We start from the raw sequence: 9,216 nt of genomic DNA, 5'->3' as shown, positions 1-9,216 counted from the left end.
CCAGTACAAATGAACCTCTCTCACTAAAGGGATTCAAATCTAAATCCTGACTGAGCATAGTTTGTTTGGATTTCCTTGCTTTACAAAGAAAGGTCCTTGATTACCCAAAGTGTGTGATCTGCTTGGAATTGCTGTCGTGACAGCCTCAAATCTTTAAAGTTGAAACATCCTTTACAGCAGAAACACCCAAAGCAACTGTGAATTTGATTACATTTCAAGAGAATGGCAAAATGTTGCTGGCAATGAAATCAAGGTACTCCATTTCTACAGATTTGTTGGGCTGGAGTCCTCAGACAGGGTGTCTAATGTCATGAGGGGACCATCAGCCAATCTGACTGCAAGAACCATTAACCACTACCACAGAAAACCAGGCAGTACATGTTAAGCATAATACCCCCTGGCTGTTTTTTCTTCTCTAGAAACAGGCCTTTGATCTACAATGCATTTGCAACGGTGGCAATGACATATTTTAGTTTTTTAAAGTTGTATGATTGAAAATCTCCATGTGCAATGAGAATACAGTTGTTGCCACTCAAAGTACAGTATGTTGATGGGATGGGGGGCACTACAATAATTACAGTGGAAATGTGACACTTACATGTCTTGTGACCGTGCCTCCGGCATTTATTCTTGTCATTGCAGCACATCGCACTCTGTTATGGAACCCATCCTTCCCAATTTCTGAGAGCAATGAGTTCACAAAGTTGGATTTTCCTGAACCTACAGGACCCACAAGAAGAATATTCGTTGTGGAAGCCTTAGGGTGTGGTTTATGTTCTGCTGCTTCTTTTTGTAGAGATGTGTAATTGCTGTGAAAAAAAGGTACATCAATACAATTTTCTAAAATATACAATGAAAAAAATACCTATTGTTAAATTCAATAGCACGCCATGGATTAACTAGAGGAGGGTCTACTGGTTTTGGAGGTTATACAAAACAGGTAGAGATACATAAATACTTAATTCAATTCCACTAGAGATGAGGCTTTTAATAATATTTACCCTGAGGTTTTGAGGAATTCCTTCCCGTTTCGACAGAACTCCAAATTTGAAGGGCTCTGAGAAACAGAAGCAGAACAATGAAGCAAATAAGAAAATGCAATTCTTACCTACAGGCGTCTCCACGTACAGGAACACATCCTAAAGAAAACACTACAGCTCTGGGATTTGTGAAACAGAATTTTACCATTGCAAACACTCCGCCTAAAGCAACAGGAACTTCATTAAAAAAAACAACACTCTTTTGGCCCCGATTCGTGCTAACCAGTTCAAAATGTCATCAAGATTGTGGACATGGCAGTGAACAAAACTTCATTAATAACACGGCATAACTAAGATAAACAGTAACCTGATTACAGTTGCTACCACAATCCTTAGAGTGTAACACCCACTGCCTAAAGCAAATGAATCCAGCCTATACTGGGCTTGAAATGGAGTCACATGTTCAGATTCTTGTAACCAATGACTGTTTCTGAACAGACTATACTACTTAGTCTTCTCAATTTCAATGCAGCACAGAACCCAAGGAAAGAAGCTGTCAGGTAGGGTATCGCGTATATTTTACTACTTACTGTATACTTACATACTTACAGTAGGTAGGTTTTTGAATCCTTTCAACAGGAACAATAGTTTTACACAATGGATGCCTTACATATATTTTTTACATTTTTATACAGTATTTTAAAATTATATTTACATAGATTCTCTCTACTTTTATGTGTGATTAATGTTATTGTGCTGTGTGTGACACGACACAACACAGCTTGGATAAACAAACGTCACAAAAGATCAATCGTCTAATTATTTTTAATTATTAAGAAATCCTCTTCAGGCAAGTCCAGTAGTTTGTCCTTGGAAATGAATGTGAGAGCAGCTGCAAGTGAATGAATATCAATGTGCAGCGTGGTTCTGTGATCACATTCAGCTTCAGCAATTCAATTCAAGTGCATGAATATCAATGTGCAGCGTGGTTCTGTGATCACAGTCAGCTCCAGCAATTCAATTCAAGTGAGTGGACACCAATGTGCAGCGTGGTTCTGTGATCACATTCAGCTCCAGCAATTCAATTCAAGTGAGTGAATATCAATGTGCAGCGTGGTTCTGTGATCACATTCAGCTCCAGCAATTCAATTCAAGTGAGTGAATATCAATGTGCAGCGTGGTTCTGTGATCACATTCAGCTCCAGCAATTCAATTCAAGTGAGTGAATATCAATGTGCAGCGTGGTTCTGTGATCACATTCAGCTCCAACAATTCAATTCAAGTGAGTGCACACCAATGTGCAGCGTGGTTCTGTGATCACATTCAGCTCCAGCAATTCAATTCAAGTGAATGAATATCAATGTGCAGCGTGGTTCTGTGATCACATTCAGCTCCAGCAATTCAATTCAAGTGAGTGAACATCAATGTGCAGCGTGGTTCTGTGATCAAATTCAGCTCCAGCAATTCAATTCAAGTGAGTGAATATCAATGTGCAGCGTGGTTCTGTGATCACATTCAGCTCCAGCAATTCAATTCAAGTGAGTGAACATCAATGTGCAGCGTGGTTCTGTGATCATTCAGCTCCAGCAATTCAATTCTCAATGTGCAGCGTGGTTCTGTGATCACATTCAGCTCCAGCAATTCAATTCAAGTGAGTGAATATCAATGTGCAGCGTGGTTCTGTGATCACATTCAGCTCCAGCAATTCAATTCAAGTGAGTGCACACCAATGTGCAGCGTGGTTCTGTGATCACATTCAGCTCCAGCAATTCAATTCAAGTGAGTGAATATCAATGTGCAGCGTGGTTCTGTGATCACATTCAGCTCCAGCAATTCAATTCAAGTGAGTGAACATCAATGTGCAGCGTGGTTCTGTGATCACATTCAGCTCCAGCAATTCAATTCAAGTGAGTGAATATCAATGTGCAGCGTGGTTCTGTGATCACATTCAGCTCCAGCAATTCAATTCAAGTGAGTGCACACCAATGTGCAGCGTGGTTCTGTGATCACATTCAGCTCCAGCAATTCAATTCAAGTGAGTGAATATCAATGTGCAGCGTGGTTCTGTGATCACATTCAGCTCCAGCAATTCAATTCAAGTGAGTGAACATCAATGTGCAGCGTGGTTCTGTGATCACATTCAGCTCCAGCAATTAAATTCAAGTGAGTGAATATCAATGTGCAGCGTGGTTCTGTGATCACATTCAGCTCCAGCAATTCAATTCAAGGCAAACTACTTAGCTTGAGTACTAACAAGTAAAAAAAGCTGAGTTAACTAATTTGGATTTCTCTCAAATACTTTTTATCATCTGTTTTTGTTTTTTAAATGTCAACATCCTTATGGATGTGCGCAACACTTCAGAATTCTGCACATATCTAGAGAACCACTTGTCATATTGTGAAGAAACTCACAAAAGAGAGTCTTTAGCACTTTATTTAAATGTACATTTTACAGATGCGTGAAGAAACTCACAAAAGAGAGTCTTTAGCACTTTATTTAAATGTACATTTTACAGATGCGTGAAGTGGGTGAAGGGTGTGGTGATCAGCTTCTACTTACTATTCAAGAGTGTTTAGAGCTTGAAGGATTATACACTATAATGTGTGTTTCATTACAGGACAAGAGGCAAGCATGGGCCTCTATCAAACCAAACATGTTGGAGGTAAGGTCATTTATTTCAAAACAACATCTTACTATCTTGAGAAATAAGGTAAGGGGTGTTGTTCTTCCTGTTTTCCTTATAGAAGAGGAACATGATGTAAATAACAAAGGATTACAATGAAAATCTGCACACTTGTAAGGGTTGAAATAAATATGTAATGCAATATATTCTGCTCTTGTAATCTATTTAATTCTTTGTCCATCTTGTTTAATTGGACATTTAATTACCACCACAGTCGCTAGGGGGTTATTTAGAATAAAATAAAACAGCCATTTGTGAAGTCACCGTGGCCTCGTGGTCTATAGCACTAGCTTATCTTTTTATGTTAAAGAATTGCAGCGGTCATATCATTTTCCATCATTCATAATAAATGTATGTATAAATAAATAAAAAGCTACAATAAAGAGAGTTTATTTAGTTGATTCCTGGGTTTTCATTTGATTAAACCCATCGTGTTTTTAAAAGTGCTCATCCTCAATAGTTGGCTGTTAGAATTTGAGGATTAAACAGCCAGTTAAAATCATGTTGCAATGTGTGATGAAATATAGAGATGGATTCTAATTGAATCATGTATAAAAATCCCTGCTGTGTAGACCACACTGTGTATAGCTATACTGCTGTGTAGACCACGCTGTGTATAGCTATACTGCTGTGTAGACCACACTGTGTATAGCTATACTGCTGTGTAGACCACATTATGTATAGATATACTGTTGTGTAGACCACACTGTGTATAGCTATACTGCTGTGTAGACCACACTGTGTATAGCTATACTGCTGTGTAGACCACACTGTGTATAGCTATACTGCTGTGTAGACCATGCTCTGTATAGCTATACTGCTGTGTAGACCATGCTCTGTATAGCTATACTGCTGTGTAGACCATGCTCTGTATAGCTATACTGCTGTGTAGACCACACTGTGTATAGCTATACTGCTGTGTAGACCACGCTGTGTATAGCTATACTGCTGTGTAGACCACACTGTGTATAGCTATACTGCTGTGTAGACCACGCTGTGTATAGCTATACTGCTGTGTAGACCACGCTGTGTATAGCTATACTGCTGTGTAGACCACGCTGTGTATAGCTATACTGCTGTGTAGACCACATTATGTATAGCTATACTGCTGTGTAGACCATGCTGTGTATAGCTATACTGCTGTGTAGACCACACTGTGTATAGATATACTGCTGTGTAGACCACGCTGTGTATAGCTATACTGCTGTGTAGACCACGCTGTGTATAGCTATACTGCTGTGTAGACCACGCTTTGTATAGCTATACTGCTGTGTAGACCACGCTTTGTATAGCTATACTGCTGTGTAGACCACGCTTTGTATAGCTATACTGCTGTGTAGACCACGCTTTGTATAGCTATACTACACCACACTTGTGTATAGCTATACTGCTGTGTAGACCACTGCTGTGTATAGCTATACTGCTGTGTAGACCACGCTATGTATAGCTATACTGCTGTGTAGACCACGCTTTGTATAGCTATACTGCTGTGTAGACCACGCTTTGTATAGCTATACTGCTGTGTAGACCACGCTGTGTATAGCTATACTGCTGTGTAGACCACGCTGTGTATAGCTATACTGCTGTGTAGACCATGCTGTGTATAGCTATACTGCTGTGTAGACCACGCTGTGTATAGCTATACTGCTGTGTAGACCACGCTGTGTATAGCTATACTGCTGTGTAGACCACGCTATGTATAGCTATACTGCTGTGTAGACCATGCTCTGTATAGCTATACTGCTGTGTAGACCACGCTTTGTATAGCTATACTGCTGTGTAGACCACGCTGTGTATAGCTATACTGCTGTGTAGACCACGCTATGTATAGCTATACTGCTGTGTAGACCACGCTATGTATAGCTATACTGCTGTGTAGACCACGCTGTGTATAGCTATACTGCTGTGTAGACCACACTATGTATAGCTATACTGCTGTGTAGACCACGCTGTGTATAGCTATACTGCTGTGTAGACCACGCTGTGTATAGCTATACTGCTGTGTAGACCACGCTGTGTATAGCTATACTGCTGTGTAGACCACACTGTGTATAGCTATACTGCTGTGTAGACCACGCTGTGTATAGCTATACTGCTGTGTAGACCACGCTGTGTATAGCTATACTGCTGTGTAGACCACGCTGTGTATAGCTATACTGCTGTGTAGACCACGCTGTGTATAGCTATACTGCTGTGTAGACCACGCTGTGTATAGCTATACTGCTGTGTAGACCACGCTGTGTATAGCTATACTGCTGTGTAGACCACGCTGTGTATAGCTATACTGCTGTGTAGACCACGCTGTGTATAGCTATACTGCTGTGTAGACCACGCTGTGTATAGCTATACTGCTGTGTAGACCACACTGTGTATAGCTATACTGCTGTGTAGACCACGCTGTGTATAGCTATACTGCTGTGTAGACCACGCTGTGTATAGCTATACTGCTGTGTAGACCACGCTGTGTATAGCTATACTGCTGTGTAGACCACGCTGTGTATAGCTATACTGCTGTGTAGACCACGCTGTGTATAGCTATACTGCTGTGTAGACCACGCTGTGTATAGCTATACTGCTGTGTAGACCACGCTGTGTATAGCTATACTGCTGTGTAGACCACGCTGTGTATAGCTATACTGCTGTGTAGACCACGCTGTGTATAGCTATACTGCTGTGTAGACCACGCTGTGTATAGCTATACTGCTGTGTAGACCACGCTGTGTATAGCTATACTGCTGTGTAGACCACGCTGTGTATAGCTATACTGCTGTGTAGACCACGCTTTGTATAGCTATACTGCTGTGTAGACCACGCGGTGTATAGCTATACTGCTGTGTAGACCACGCTGTGTATAGCTATACTCCTGTGTAGACCACGCTGTGTATAGCTATACTCGTGTGTAGACCACGCTGTGTATAGCTATACTGCTGTGTAGACCACGCTGTGTATAGCTATACTCCTGTGTAGACCACGCTGTGTATAGCTATACTGCTGTGTAGACCACGCTGTGTATAGCTATACTACTGTGTAGACCACGCTATGTATAGCTATACTTGTGTATAGACCACGCTATGTATAGCTATACTGCTGTGTAGACCATGCTCTGTATAGCTATACTGCTGTGTAGACCACGCTATGTATAGCTATACTGCTGTGTAGACCACGCTGTGTATAGCTATACTGCTGTGTAGACCACATTATGTATAGCTATACCGCTGTGTAGACCATGCTCTGTATAGCTATACTGCTGTGTAGACCACGCTTTGTATAGCTATACTGCTGTGTAGACCACGCTGTGTATAGCTATACTGCTGTGTAGACCACGCTGTGTATAGCTATACTGCTGTGTAGACCACGCTGTGTATAGCTATACTCCTGTGTAGACCACGCTGTGTATAGCTATACTCGTGTGTAGACCACACTGTGTATAGCTATACTCCTGTGTAGACCATGCTGTGTATAGCTATACTCGTGTATAGACCACGCTGTGTATAGCTATACTCGTGTATAGACCACGCTGTGTATAGCTATACTGCTGTGTAGACCACGCTGTGTATAGCTATACTTCTGTGTAGACCACGCTATGTATAGCTATACTGCTGTGTAGACCATGCTCTGTATAGCTATACTGCTGTGTAGACCATGCTCTGTATAGCTATACTGCTGTGTAGACCACGCTGTGTATAGCTATACTGCTGTGTAGACCACGCTGTGTATAGCTATACTCCTGTGTAGACCACACTGTGTATAGCTATACTCATGTATAGACCATGCTGTGTATAGCTATACTGGTGTGTAAACTACACAGATCTTCAGGTGGATAGACAGTTGAAAAGGGAAATGGTGGGGTTTATTTTATTCTTCAGTCTACTGTAATAAATTGAATAATAAACTCCAAACGTGTTTGTGAGAAATCTGTTCATGTGTGAGGTAAAAGCACTATTATGCATCCATTTTGATCACAAATAAAATTTACATTATGTTTGAAAGATTTTCATTTTGATCACAAATAAAATGTACATTGTGTTTGCAAGACTTTCATTTTCAGGTGAGAGAGGTGAATTTTGCCACAATATGTTGCGTATGTTAATAGCAAAAAAATGAAATCGAATTTAATTTTTAAATGTAAACAATCAATGAAAATCATCCCGGTAGTAAAAAAAAACATACCTGTAATTTTAATGGCCTTTGAAATACAGCTCAGACATAAATTAATGACAAAAAAAATGTAAAAAATAGTTTTTTAGATTATTAATTCTTTCCCATCACTATCCATATATCCCTATATTCATTTGTTAAATCTCACCTAATGTACAGTTGTTGATGTAGATAAGATACAGGAGGGGCCCAAGCATGGGGTCCTGTGCACCTCACTGAGTACATGGCCCCAGCTTGAGGTGTCCCCTCTTACAAGTACTCTCTGCTACCTAGATCTGTGTGTTAATCCTTGCAGTGGCAGGAGCTCCCTTTTCTGAATCTGTGTTGGCCGTCTCCTATGATGCCATACAGACACTCCTCTAGTTTCCTCTTCTGATCGTAAGATGTGGCTCCAAGATCCTCAATGACTGGCTTTTAATCATGTCAGTCAATTTGGCAGCAGCTGTTTGGTTAAGAAGCAGGACGATGAATATCAGAGGGTCCGAGGGCATCATCTAGTTTTTTAAAGGAGGAGTACCAGAAGTCAGTAAGAGCCACTCGCTGTTCTAATGCTCCGTTTACACTTAAGAGATGGATCTTAGACAGCATCTGGACCGGTGGCTCTGCAATTCTTATCATTTGTTACTCCAGTTTACATTTATCTTGGCACAGATCAATAATAAAGAAAACAAATGTTACACTGTAAGCCATCACTAAAGTAATACCTGTATGTGTGTTTTTCTTTTCAGCCACTGTAGCAGATAATTTTTGTGATGATGAACCTTCAAGTGCTTAAAATGGGATACTTTTCAATGGAATTTGATCTAGACTGTTTGGACGTCGCTCCCACATTGTGTTATCCTCGTATACAATATCTCTGCTTGTTACTCGTGCACTTATGCTTTGTTTTATATTGGAATTGTCTTTTTAAATAATATAGTGGGTTCTAAAAAAATAAAAAAATAAAAATTGGTAATCTCATAAGTTTGTTCTTGTTTGGTCAAAGAAGCTAGCCAGGGCTCAGTCTCTTTGGTTCTCATATTTCTGAAGAGATCCGACACTCCAGCCTGCACAATTACACATTATACTTCTGAAGAGATCCATAACCCTAAGCCTTGTTCCTGGTCTTCTTTTTTCAACAGTTATTGAAAATGTGTTCATACACTTTTAAACATGCTTTCACTTTCAGTCCTACCTGACCATTTGTATTTGCTAAGATAAAAAACTTTGCCCGTCTAAATCCTAGCCTAGTAATTAGCTACTTCTGGACAGGAGTGAAAAACTACACAGGAATTGCGTGCATCACTTTCTTTCGTTTTTTAAAGGTCGTCTTATAAATAACACTACCTACTTTTTTATTCTGCAATACAGTAAATGCAGGTTCTTGTTGCCATGATAAATATTTATGTTCTGAA

The 9,216-nt window shown here is 40.2% G+C and overlaps 1 long non-coding RNA gene across 1 annotated transcript; it reads left to right on the top strand.

Moving 5' to 3' along the window:
• Positions 1-737: 737 nt before the first annotated feature.
• LOC121328048 lies at positions 738-8,740 on the top strand. Its single transcript, XR_005951635.1, has 3 exons — positions 738-822; positions 3,599-3,643; positions 8,551-8,740. It is a non-coding gene; the product is annotated as an uncharacterized LOC121328048 (long non-coding RNA).
• The last annotated feature ends 476 nt before the right edge of the window (positions 8,741-9,216 follow it).

This window comes from Polyodon spathula, chromosome 15, assembly GCF_017654505.1.
Source record: "Polyodon spathula isolate WHYD16114869_AA chromosome 15, ASM1765450v1, whole genome shotgun sequence".
In the NCBI taxonomy this organism is placed as follows: domain Eukaryota; kingdom Metazoa; phylum Chordata; class Actinopteri; order Acipenseriformes; family Polyodontidae; genus Polyodon; species Polyodon spathula.
This window is presented reverse-complemented; position numbering and strand designations above follow the sequence as displayed.